The sequence below is a fragment of the Hippocampus zosterae genome, unplaced genomic scaffold (assembly GCF_025434085.1).
Source record: "Hippocampus zosterae strain Florida unplaced genomic scaffold, ASM2543408v3 HiC_scaffold_204, whole genome shotgun sequence".
NCBI lineage: Eukaryota > Metazoa > Chordata > Actinopteri > Syngnathiformes > Syngnathidae > Hippocampus > Hippocampus zosterae.
The window spans coordinates 8,324-20,772 of record NW_026262811.1 but is presented as its reverse complement, the minus strand read 5'-3'; the positions used below and the strand labels follow the sequence as shown (position 1 = coordinate 20,772).

The window sequence follows — 12,449 nt, the reverse complement described above, 5'->3', positions numbered from 1 at the left end:
ACTTCAACAAGATGTTTAACGCCAACCCCAGCGTCGGCCTAGTCAACCCCCTCGAAAGCAAGAAGCCGCCCCAGCCCCCTGGCGTTTCCCTGCCCTCCGTCCAAAAGGGCAAAAAATGATCAATAATGGAAATATTTCGAGTGAGGTATTGAGTAGTTGTAATGTCCTGTATTCGATCAGTGATATTCCTCCATTGTCCTCCGGACTGGTCTTGCAGTAGTATTTCGAAACTGCCCGATTAGAGGAACAGCCGGTGGGAACTGTTTTCGGAAACAAATTCTATATCTTTTGATAATTTAATGTAAAAGGACCCTCCCTTGAAGGACATCACCTCGCCGGAAATGGAGCACAGTGGATGGGGCGAAAGCTTGAGATAGAATACAAGCTGGAAGTAGCAGCTTGGAATAGTTATGAGGTAGATTTTCTAGTAAAAAATTAAAATAGAGAGGGAGGGTGCTTGGCAGCTCCCTCCTTAAGGTCTGTCAATTTAGAAGGCACATAAATAAGAGGAACTGCATCACTAGCAAAAATGAGCTGACCAGGCATAATTGGTGAACGGTATCCTTCACAATGCGCAAAAGTACCAGAAAATCGTTCTAAGTAATAATACCCTCCAATCCTAGGGAGCCACTTTACTCATGAGTACAAGCTTATTGAATTTCAATTTGCTTAGGGTTCGTCCGACTAATCTGGAATTTGGAATGGCACGCGGCGGAGATCAAGGATTTGAGATGTCTTGACGCCTGGCTGGGTTCGCTTCAGTCTGAGCAAATTTGTATAGTCACCGTTCAAGAAAACATGCCAGTTAGTAATCTCGATAATCTTCATAGTCGGAGCCAGCCTGATCCTCTCCCCAAAACGAAACTGGGTTTGCCTCACGACCTGCAACAGCGTCAGAGTCGCAATCCTCCAGCGAAGGTGCTAAATCCCAGCAAACAGCATCCTCAAGTTGGCCTTCTCATGCTCTCCAAAGTCAATCTTGGTCAGGAGATCTGCTTGGTAGTTCCTCTAGAGCCAGCAGTGCTCGCGGTTCATCCGCATATTGGACAGCTGCAGGGCTTAGAAGGAGTTGGATGACCTGTCGTAGCGGATGGACATGACCCATTGTTTGATGTCCTTGAGGGGGCGGTCATGGTCGTTGAGGTTGCCTCGCTAGACGAGTCTGTTGACCGTTGCCATGTCGGTGGCCTCATCAATAAGGTATCGAATAATCTCCTTCTTCACGACCCGCTCATAGTCATCCCTAAAATTAGCCGTCGTGAACAGTGAAGCCACTGCCACTAAAAACACCAGCTTTAGAACCGAGCAGACCACCAACATAAAAATCGAAAAGATAGTAAGTCCAGCGGTCACCCACTCCGCCGGTTCATTCTCCGATTCGAGCGTAAGTCCATAGCTGTAAGAGGATAGCAGCATGGAGGTTCCTGCCAGCCAGGTGCCAACCTGCTGCAGCACAAATAGCATTGCGAAGGTAGAGCTCCTGTAGGGGTGGCAGCATAGGAAGTATAGGAAGGGCAGGCAGTAGAACATCGAGAACATAAGCACTATCTGCCACCAGTCTGGCATCAGCCCTGCCATCACGCTTGCCAGTTCGCAGGCAGCCACCAGTTGAGGGAAGTTGACTGGTTTTTCCATTCTTGGGAACGGCATCTCTGAGTACGGCAGGGTATGATAATCTTCAGGCCTGAAGTGGAAAATGGCAAGGTCCACTGCGCATTCCGGGAATGTGCGGGTTTACTTTTAATGGAGGAGAGGAGTTGTCAGGGTCTTTTGCTTGCGGAAGGCCCGGATGTGGTAGAAAGCCAGGCCCGGTACAAGACAGACTAGACATAATCCCAGATCCATCAGGTTACCACGGTTCATGATGACATCGGTCGCAATGAGTAACTGCAGCAGACGATGCAGGTAGTTCAATGTCAAGTGGCCGACACATACCGGTCCTTCCGGCCACTTGTACAATCTATTGAAAACTACCAACCCAGCCAGCAACCCGATCAGTGCGACCAGTCCACCAGCCCATATAGCTGAATACATCACTCCTTCACTCAGCCTGCTCTCTTCAAGCCTCCTTCCTTCGCCATACAGGCTGTATGATGGGGCAGTGCCTGCCATGAACAGGCTGGAGAACATTTCTAGAGGAGGTGGGATTTTGAACGCTGTGATGAAAGACAGTTCTGTTAAAGTTGGCAGGACGAATGGAACCCAAAATTTGGTATAATAAGGCGAGGATCTGATCCTTTCGTGGAAAGGTTCCAGACGCTCGATGATTTCCAGACCCAGGGAACGATCCGCGTTCAGGCATGTGATTGTAACCGGCTCCGCAAAGGTCACAATTTGCTTCCCCGCGTAAACAAAAAATTCGATTAGCACATAATCCTGGCCAGTATAGTTGCACGTCCATTCGAGGGCAACCTGCCCCGATACGGTTTACACTCCCGGATGTGTAGCATTGACAGTCACGTTGGGCTGACCTCCAGCCCACCACCAACTGATTGCTAACCTCTTTTTACTGTAGGCTGAGGCAAAGCCTGTTCGTGTTACGACGAGGTCACAGGTTGTACAGTTTTCATGGCATTGTCCGGATTAGAGGAAAAAGCCTGATTCGCACGAAAGGCAGGTTGAGGGGCTGCATTATTGGCAGGGTGAGCTGCACTGTTGGCAGGCAAAGGCAGTGCTGGAGTAGCCAGGAGGGCAGGCCACTAGACATTGCCCGTCTAGAAGGAACAGTCCAGAAGGGCAATCCAGACAAACCAGCCTTATCGTGCAATCTCTACATTAAGGACCACATTCTTCGCAGATCCCAGCCAACTCGAAATACGTCACAGGACAGTACTCAAGACAAAACTGGTCGAAGTACAGGCGATGACATGCCTCACAAACCATATCACTGTAGTTCCGTACCAGGGGGGCAGGACAGTAATAGAAGCACTCTCTGCTGAGGCTAAACATCCCTGGCTAGCAAGTCTTGCAGTCGGTCTAGTCACATGACAGACAGCCTGCCTCACAGGCCTTGCATTCGTGTCCTGCCTCGTAGCTGCCAGTCGGACAGAACTCCACCAACTCTTGTCCGTACAGGTAGCCGACCTCGAATATGTACGCTTGCGGAGTTTCAGCATTGGCGAGCCTGAGATTGTTGTAGCTCATGTAAAAGCAGGGGGTGCTGTGGTTGCTGACCAGTCGGAAACTCAGATCCTATTTGAGTTCGTGAACCTTGATGACACCGATACTGTTTAGACAGGAAAAAAGCTTAGTTTCGTGATAATTGGTAGGGGTCGAGGTTACAGTCTACCCTGGCATGAGATGCGCAAGCACTGAATCCTCGATATAGTCAAACACAAAAACCCCATCAGCAGTACTGACTAGCACCGCACCCTCCCTCCACAAGAGATAAGTCACTACAAAGACTCTGGCCGCAAAGTCATGCAGCAGGCTGTCCCCCTCAAATTTGAAGTACACCCTTGTTCGCTGTAGTTTGTGGTTGTCGTAGGCTAGGTAGGTGTCGTTATCCTTGATGGTGACTGAATCGACGAATTATGGGACAGGTATCGATCCTGTATGAGTGAACCCTGCGATATCCTGGGAGTCGGGGGTCTCCATCACCTATATTTGGGTTGAGTTGGTCACCATGATAATCCGGCCATCCCCCGAGACACCGGGTAACGCACAAAACCCAAGCGGAAGGGCCCTGCCAAGTTCATAACGCCGATTTCCCGTATTAAATACAAATATGTCCGCACCCTCAGGCTTGCCGATCACAAGGGTCTGGCCATTACTACTGGCGGCCGAAAAGAAGTAGCGATTCGTATTGACCGTGTAAGGGGTGGTACTGGAAAGATCGTAGAAACTGAGATTGTTGAAGCTGAAGATTGCGGTATTAGTGGAAGGGACTATTAAGGGGTAATTGATGCTTTCAAAGGTGTCTTGGTAGGTTGTTAGGAACGGCTGGCAGGCCACTGCCTTCAGTAAAATGCCGAATAAGACCATACTGATTTAATATCGAAATAATAGTTACTATTCAGCTATTTTATTTGCTATTAGGTTGTATTTTTAGATATTATTGGTGCATTCGACTAAATATAATGATATTTTCAAAACATTAGATGAGAATAATAAGTCAATCAGAGGGAATTTGTGTGGGTTGTCGTCAGTTCTCTGGTCGGGTCTCCCCTTCCATCCTGTGACTGATAATATTATATATAGTCTCAGAAACGGGCTAGTTGAAAAGCCGGTTGACTGGTTCTACCGGCTAGGATCTGCATCCGCTAGTAGAACAGGTACGATCGATTTTGGTACTTCAAAATACCTTCAAGTTACAAGGAGGTCGTGTGTTCAATTCTTGGTGGGTTTCTCTTACTCTGTGCACAGCAGCAGCTCTCCGCTTGCCCATTTAATAGACATAACGACATAGCACATACGCCTGCAACTAAACTTGGCTTCATGAATTGGCTGGGGACAAAACGAACTGCCTTAAAGATGGGCCCAGAAGGGGTGGATTTCTTGGTGCAGGCAGGCAATATGGGGTTTACAATGTTTGACCACGATCGAATTAAACATTAATAGTCTGGGAACGAAAAGAGTGGCAAGCTTAGAAAACTAGTGGTCTAGTGGTCTAGCTCCGAGAAGGAGAAGTATCAAGACAATGAAAACGAAAAGAGATATTCACATGATGATTGGTTTGATACCATCTTCATACTAAAATACTGAGCTCACAATTAATATCGATGACCACTCACAATTAATATAGATGGGCGATTGCTGTCCACAGTCGCCTATACCCACAGTGAAGTACTATTCAAAGTAGTAGGAGTCATCAGTATTCAGCCATGATTCAAGGTAACTGAGCGATAGCAATCCTAAGTCAATTAAGACCATGCCAAAAAAGTTGTATGGTTACTCTTACAAAACCTGTTCCTTTTGATCCCCCCATTCTCATAAATTAGTGCATAAATGTCCGACTCCCACTAGAAATTCACCCTCTCATGTTCTAAACTGCAGAGGGCGTTAGAGTCGAGCCTGAGAGACTAAATGGTATTGGATATTGGAAGTTGAGTGGCTCTCACACAGCTGCAGAACGGCCTTTGCTGGAACTGGGTCGGTTACTTTTTGATAGGGAACTGGATCCTTCCCTTGAATCGAGCAGCCAACCTGATCGTTTCAGGAGTGCAATTACCTACGACCAAGGTATCAGCTTCAACTGAGCCATGGTCCAAGATGTTCTGAACTAAGGCAATGCCTATTGTAATGATAGACATCATGGATGGACATGAATCGATCAGAGATCTCATGCTGCGGAATAAAGGAGGGCGTGTCAAGGTTGTCGGAAGCTGCTGGAGGATCGCATGGACTATGAAGAGGTTACGCGACCTACGAATCTATCATGTCATACAAACGCAAGCCTAGCCTCAGAGCCACTATCCATCCATATCTCTTTAATTATGATAAACCTGGCGATATGTCTGTTTACCTTCCTGCTGCAGATCGCGAGAGGGACGATAGGTTAGCTTGTCTTCTTCCCTGTAAAGTGCCCGGAGTAGTGGTAGGACTACGGGCCTGCCCACGGTCGGTTCATTTTAGTGACCAATTAAAGTTACCCTGTCAATTCGACAGGAGGAGAGGCATTTCACAACCTTACTTATACGGAGATGCCGCCACATATCCATGAGCTGCGGATGTCAGGTCGACATGGGAAATGGCCGAGAACGGCGTTCTAGCCGCATTCGAGCTGGGGGGACATTGGTCATGGAGTGACGTCGAAGAACACTTAGTCGAGTGGCTAAGGGCAGGCGCATAATAATATGCCTCCGTATTTGGTTCTGAATCTGTGTCGGAGGGTGACTGACAAAGTTTAATAAAGAGTCAAAGGTCTGTAAGAAACTATAGCAAAAATGCAGAATTTTATATAGGTTCTGTAATTTTCAATCGACTCTAATAACAAAAAGATCAACAAAAACAAGTAAGACCTCATATTTTAAAGCTCACTTATGGAAATTAAATATCGAACATCTTTTAATAACAGTGAGGCTTTAAAAGCCCTTGTCTTCGAAAAACTCTAAGCTCTATAATCCCAAACAAAAAACTTAAAAAATTCATTAATAGTAACAGCAATAATCCTCTCATTCTTTATCATCGCAACCCCGCCCCTCTGTACCCGCTACCTCCAACACCGCGACCGACAAATCTATCATGACATACGCTGATCCAAGTCACTCAAGCATCTCAATCAGACTCGTCTGCAATGAGCTGAGTTCCAGCAGCTCTTCATTGCGGGCCTGAAGGACGGCGATCTAGTGGTCCTTGATTTCAGTCATTTCGTGGAGCAGCGTGGTCATCTCCTTGAGGCAGGAGGTGTCCTGACGTGAGGTGGTGAGTTGGGTGGTGGCCTCGGCGAGGTGCTGTTAGAGGTGGGCGATGCGGGTCAGGGCGGATTGCAGTTGCTGGGCGGTGGAGGGGTCGATGGTCTATCTGGGCTTGCGTTGCTACAGCTCGGCTATTGTGTCGGCTAACGTTTGAAACTATTGTTCGTATTGCTCTTTGGCTTCAACCAGGCTCTACCTTAAATTCTAGTTCTAGACGGTTAGCCTTTGGTTTTATGATTAGAACTGTGCAAGTGTTTATTTCAGCCTGCCGATCTATTTCTCGCTGTCCTTGCAGCCCGCGCATTCTCCTTTTGTGGTATCCCCTCCGGCTGCGTCTTCGATCAGCTGCTTAAACCTGTCAAACAGAGCATGTACAGTGCGGCTGTAAACCTGATGATTTCTGAAAAGTTTGGTGTTTTTCGTGGTATAGTTATGAACCACGAGCATGTCGTCGTAGAGGGTGTATAGCCCCGCCAGGATGGTCTGCAGCCTGGGCTCCAGCCCCTCCGCGGCACGGACCTAGACGAACTTGCGCAGCAGGTAGTTTTAGTTGGCCATGGAGTAAGCCGCATACCTGCTTTCTTTCTATTGAGAGAGCAGTCGCTTGACGCGGTCGCGAGCCTGTCCGAAGTTGGCCGTCTTGTCGCGGGTGATCAAGGTGCAGAGTTACTTGAGCTGGCTGGCGCAGGGGTCTGCTTAGAAAGGCATCGACGAGTTGATGCGATGGATGATCGAGAGTAACTTGTTGGCGTAGAAAAGGGACTGCTTTTCAAGCAGGGAGGTGGCTGCAGGACTGCCGATCAGCGGCAGGTCCGGAAAGAACGGCAGCAACAACTCCTGCGCCTTTATAACGTCCATTCAAATATCCCGCTCATACACATCCCATCCTCACACATGCCTCACACATGCCTCACACATGCCATTTCGCCTCCGCCTCCTCCATCATCCTCTTCAACTCCCTCAAAGGAATCTTCTTGCCAGGCACGCCAAGCTCCTTCTCAAAGAAGTGATATTTCAAGTACTGATGGAAGAAGTATTACCTGCGGGCTCGTCTCAGCCTGGGGATCAGGTAGGGCATGACGATGGCCACTGGCATGGTCAGGATGATCGCCATGCTGATCAGGATGTCTTCTTGGGCCAGGATGCCTGAAAGGTTTTGTGAGAGCTTTTGGTGGGTGTAGTTGGTTGGGTTGAGCAGGGCTTTGAGAGGGGTCATGATTCGCCTTGCTGTTACAGAAAGAACGGTGTCACCAGGCCGCCAGTCCGCTCCAAGCCTGGGCCCCAAATTATCTCTGGGATCGTATTCCTCCTTCTTGAGGAGCTTCCTCTTGCCATAAAATTCCTCCAAAAAATCACTCATTATTAACAAGCTTCCACTAAGGTAAAAATTATAATAGAATGGGGAATTGCGTGTCCTGCGTCGATAAGATGAAGGCGCCTGACTAGCCTTAGAATTCGAATTGCGACAGCTCATAGCATGCCAGGGCAAGGGCACGCACCATCCTGCGGAGGATCAACCAGAAACTGATCGCTGACCATCCTCTCGATTGCTCATGAGTTACTATTATTGATATCAAAGTTCATTGGCCATCTCGAGCGTCTACTGCAGGAACTGCAGTATCTCGTGGAATTGCATCCTGCCTGTGTATTGTTGCGAAGGGGTGGATGGCCGGATCACTTTGATGACCGGTAAAGAGGTCACTCTTATGTTCAGCTCGTTGCTATCGTAGTCGTAGAGAGCGAAGGTTAAGGACTCGCTGTGAAGAAGGGCTGCTACCCTTTTGAAATCTTCCTTGCTGGTTTTTTCACCGTAGTGGCTGGTTTATTTACTTCCGTAAAAAAGAATAATTAAAGTTTTGCCTTCTTCTTGGGTTTTTTATACCGCAGGGATGAGGGTGTTGCGGGTTAGAGAGCGTGCGTATTTGCTGTGTTTAGGCCTTTGTTATTAGAAAATTATTTTTTCGCCTGCTTTTTCAGGGTTTTTTAGGAATGATGAAAGGGTTTAGGAAGTGATATCATGCGCTGTCATCCTGTATTTTTTGGTGATGAATTGGTACTCACGGGGTTGGTATTACAGGTAGTGGACGGCTGGCAGTTAGGTCAAGTTTAGCGAAAGGACGAATTTGATACCGGTCATGCCTCGCGATTGATCCGCATACGGCACCACAAACGTATCCCCAAACTCCCATCCCCCAACCTCCCTCATCGCCAGATGCCCTGCCAGATCATCCCCATATGCCACAACCACCACCTCATGCTTCTCACCCATATCCTCATACATCCCAAAATGCCTCGGCCCGCTAATCCTCTCAATAAAGCTGTACTCGTAGAACCGAATGAAAGTGTCAATACTGTCATAGCTGAAGTCTTAGAGGGGGTAGTCGATTTGGTGGCGGGTGGAGTTGTGGAGGTAGAGGATGGTGAGGTTGGGGGTGGTTAGGGAGAGGGATTGGAGGAGGGCTGGGGTGGTGGTTGTGAGCAGTCTTTGGAAAGCATGCTTTTTTGAGAGGTCATGGAAAGCACTCAGGTTATCGGGCTCCGCAGTGGCCCATATGACAACCTGTCTCGTCTCCGCAAGATGCTCATCCAACTCTTCCTAACTCGTAACCTCATAAACCCTAGCATCCAGCAGCCTCCTCAAATGCTCATTGATCAACCCCGGCGAACTCTCCCTTCCCAACCTGATCGGATACTCCTTTGTGCCATTATGGTAAAACAGCCCGATTTCACAGTTCTTGCAGATCACCTCCTAGACCGGCACTTCAAGGTGCTCATACCATTCCGGCATTTCAGTCATTGCTTTCAGGATGATGCGGGAGGCGATAGCCACACCGATACATAAGAAAAGCATTTTGATATGGCCTTTGATATGGCCCCTTAATTGCGGGCAATGAGATACAAAGATAAGAGGGACGAGGATCAAGAAGTAATCAACCTCCACTTGATTTAGAAGCTATCCAAGTTTTAGCCAGTCTAACTGGTTGTGAGTGGCTTGCCCTATTCGGAGCGGGTCCTCATTTCACATAACTAAAGAATATTCATATACAGTCATGTTCATATGCTCTATGCTGCTGGACTGTCTTGCTGTAGGTTTATTGGAATTGTTGGGTGGTGAGGAACGGGCTGATTTATTTGAATGGTGTGAAAATGTCTAGAATCTGGGTGGCCGACGGTCTGCTTTATAAATCAGGGCTGATGCATTGATCGATCAGCTCACTGAAATATTCACTCTTTTTGTCGAAAACTACCTTTCCTTCTATAAACTGGTGACCCTGCTAGCTGAACAAAAAATTGGCCAGCAATCCAAACGCGAAAATATCAGCTTTGGGGCCAGTATTATCTTTCGCGAAGGGTGAATAAAACCTTTGATCCAGGATTTCAGGGGCCTATCCAAAAGCCTGCACAAGACCTAAATCGATCAGTTTGACCTCCCGGCCATCATACATAACATTTTCCGGTTTGACATCGAAATGGCCAACCCCCTTTCCATGAAGATATTAAAGTGCTAAGGCCAGTTTCCTTATAATGTACGTTTTTTAGGAGAGCCGAAGCCCCCTGGCTTTGGTGAGGTTGGTGCCTGCGAATTATTGGATAAGAAGAGATTTTGGATCGGTTGTGTAATTGTAAAATTGGAGGAAGTTTGGATGCCGGATTGACAGGTACGCTTGTCGCTATCTTAAAAAACTATCGTTTATGCGGGTTTGGCCGTCCTTGTCCTCCACCTTTTTCATGATCTTAATGGCCACGCCCTCACCTGTCCCGTATATATCTGTAAGGCCAAATACCACCAAAACGGCCGCTACCATAATGTTTTTTGTCAGTTTGTTCAGCTTTAAGAGGTTATTAGATAATCGCCAGGCGAGGATGTCCGCAGCCCATACAGTTGTGACAGAGATAGGCTGGGGAGCAAGGCTGCAAGCAGATATAGCGGAGACCGTTGGGACCTTGGCATTTTTGGCATGGGAAAGCAGGGAGATGTAGATCCTTGTCAGGTGGTAGGGAAAATATAGCCTCATGAGAGGATGGTGATAGCGCAGCCGGCAAGTAGAACACCCGATGTTTCTCCCTAAAATGAGATCTGAGCTTTTTAAGAGGCTGCTCCGCACAATCCCCACACCAAAGCTGCCAGCACTGCGGGCAATAGTACATCCCACCAACCCTGATCCCGCACCCCTCGCAGCCCTTGAAATGCTTGCCTGGCCGGTAGACCCTCTCGCCAGGATCGAGGTAGCATTAACACTAGCCCATATAAAATATCATTATTCGATGGTTTCAAGATGATGCGGTAGCTTGAATGGGGGCTTAGGGAAGCGCCGGGCTGTGGGACATTTTGTCAGGTTTTGTTGTGGGAGATAGGCTTGACCTGCGAATTTGTGTGATTGTTCATATGTTTTTTTGCTGCGCCCAGGAAATCGACGTGGAGGGGCCTACTTCTGGAGTTTGAACTCGCTTCTAGGAATTACACGTTGGGACGTATACTGGTTCATTACAGTTAAACGATAATAAACTATTAACGAAATATTTACTGCAACGCTATAAAATAACAATTGAAGAAAGCTATAGACAGCACAAAAAAGTACCCGCGGAGGGGATTGAACCCTCGACCTTGAGATTATGAGACTCACGCTCTAACCAGCTGAGCTACACAGGTGCTGCCCCCACCCCCCCAACCCCATCCAACCACCACAATCACAACCAGATAGTCTTAATAAATAACCCACCCCACAAAAATAAAATCTTATGGAGCTACAACTACGACCAGTTTTTATGACAGGAGGGCGCGAGGGGTTGTTCAATAGTGATTTCAAAGCAACGACTGATAATTTAGAAATGATTCTTGGTGTGGGGTTGGGGGGTTAGGAATTGGGCTGTGGGAAGGAATTTGTTGACTCTGATGACAGTACCCAGTCACTGGACCATTCCCTCAAGCTCGCCCCACAACAGCTTCCACAAAAAAACCCTCCCAAGGCAAAAAAGTACATCGCCGAGTTGCAACCCCGGCCTCACAACCCCTCCAGAAGATTCAAATTCGAGTACCAGCGGGCCTAGAGCAGTCTTTCCCAAAGAACCATACAGCACGACCTGGCCTATCTCCAGCTACTATGAAACTTAATGATTTATAACTGCCATCTTGAATTCAGGGCTGGTAGAAGGACCACTCGGGGTCCCTTTCCTTGTTGAAGTCGAGAACGAGCGAGGTCAGGTCCAGTTTGGCCTTGCCTGATTCTCTGCGAGGGATGGGTTTTGGGGGTTACGCCAGGATGGCGTTGAAATCGGTGTCTGCGAAAAAAGGCATGCTTTTGATCTCCTGCGTGCCTTTGCTGCCCAGCCGCTTGGCCGGATTCCTTTCCATCAGCCCTCTGATCAACTCCTCCAGGTCTTTATGCATATGGCTCGGGAACTTCAGCTATCCGTGGAGGATCATCTGGAATAGCTTTTATCTGTCGATGTGGTTGAAAGGCACTTTGCCGAGTGTTAGCTCGTAGAGCAGAACGCCGAGGAGGTACCAGTCGATCGCCTGACCATGGCCTTTGCACTCGATCATTTCGGGAGCTACGTAGGCGTACGTCCCGCAGAACGAGTAAGTCGCCCCTGTGACACCCTCGACTCCTATCTTGCTCAGCCCGAAATCAGAAAGCTTGATAGACCCCGAGCCATCCAGCAGCACGTTTTCGGGTTTGAGGTCTCTGTAAATAATGGAGTTTTCGTGGAGCGCCTAAATGCCGAGGATTATTTGGGCCGCCCAGAGTCTGATGTACTTTATTGAGCATTTGCCAGTCTTGGAGGAGAGATCTCCGCCTGGCATGTAGTCCATGGCCAGCAGGTATTTTGACTGTGTTTGGGCGGCGAACCGGAGAGGCATGATGAACGGATGCCGGATGGTCTTCATGACCTTTCTCTAGGAATGGGCGTAGCATGTCATCTCCTTTTTTCGGATGTATCGCTTGTCCAGGCATTTAAGGGCGATAAGCTAGCCTTTCAGCTCTGCGAGGAACACCTCCCCGAAGCTGCCTTTGCCAAGCGGCTTCAAAATTTGTAGCCCTGAAAGTTGCGTCCTTCCGAAGAAATTATTCTCAGGGGTTTCGAAAAGGT

The 12,449-nt window shown here is 48.1% G+C and overlaps 1 non-coding gene across 1 annotated transcript; it reads right to left on the bottom strand.

The window, feature by feature from the left end:
• Positions 1–10,933: 10,933 nt before the first annotated feature.
• On the bottom strand, positions 10,934–11,007 carry trnam-cau (transfer RNA methionine (anticodon CAU)). Its single transcript has one exon. It is a non-coding gene; the product is annotated as a tRNA-Met (tRNA).
• Between the last annotated feature and the right edge of the window lie 1,442 nt (positions 11,008–12,449).